The sequence below is a fragment of the Mandrillus leucophaeus genome, unplaced genomic scaffold (genome assembly GCF_000951045.1).
Source record: "Mandrillus leucophaeus isolate KB7577 unplaced genomic scaffold, Mleu.le_1.0 Scaffold380, whole genome shotgun sequence".
NCBI classification, from domain to species: Eukaryota; Metazoa; Chordata; class Mammalia; order Primates; family Cercopithecidae; genus Mandrillus; species Mandrillus leucophaeus.
This window is the reverse complement of record NW_012104032.1, coordinates 868,278-868,879: the sequence shown is the minus strand read 5'-3', so window position 1 is coordinate 868,879 and position 602 is coordinate 868,278.

Here is a 602-nt window from a genome sequence, read left to right as displayed (position 1 = left end):
AATAATAATAATAATAATAAATAAATAATTTTTTGTCAGTGTTTACTAAATATCTGCAATTATGGCAGCTATTGTAATAAGAATCAAACAGTTCCTGGATGGAAAAACAATTTTAAGATATGATCGTTGACCTCAGTTTACTGGAGTGAAATTACTAAAATATGTGAATCAAGGTAGAGTTACGTGCTGCTAATTGGAGTATGCATGAAGTTCATGCTGATGGGAGCAGAGAAAAGGAAGTAAGCGGTCTGTGCTGAAAGAATGGATAAAAATTGACCAGTCAGGGAAGGGGAGACGCATCATTCAGGCTTAAAAAATAAAAGGCACTTGAGTAAAGGAATAATACAAGATTGATAAGATGAGCGTAGGGGGAACTAAGAACAAGTATGTGCCCAGGCACAATCCCAGCACTTTGGGAGGCCGAGGCGCGCGGATAACTTGAGATCAAGAGTTCAAGACCAGCCTGTCCAACATGGTGAAACCCCATCACTACTTTAAAAAACAAAAAAAAATTAGCCGGGCATGGTGGCACGTGTCTGTAATCCCAGCTACTCGGGAGGCTGAGGCAGGAGAGTCGCTTGAGCCTGGCAGGTGGAGGTTGC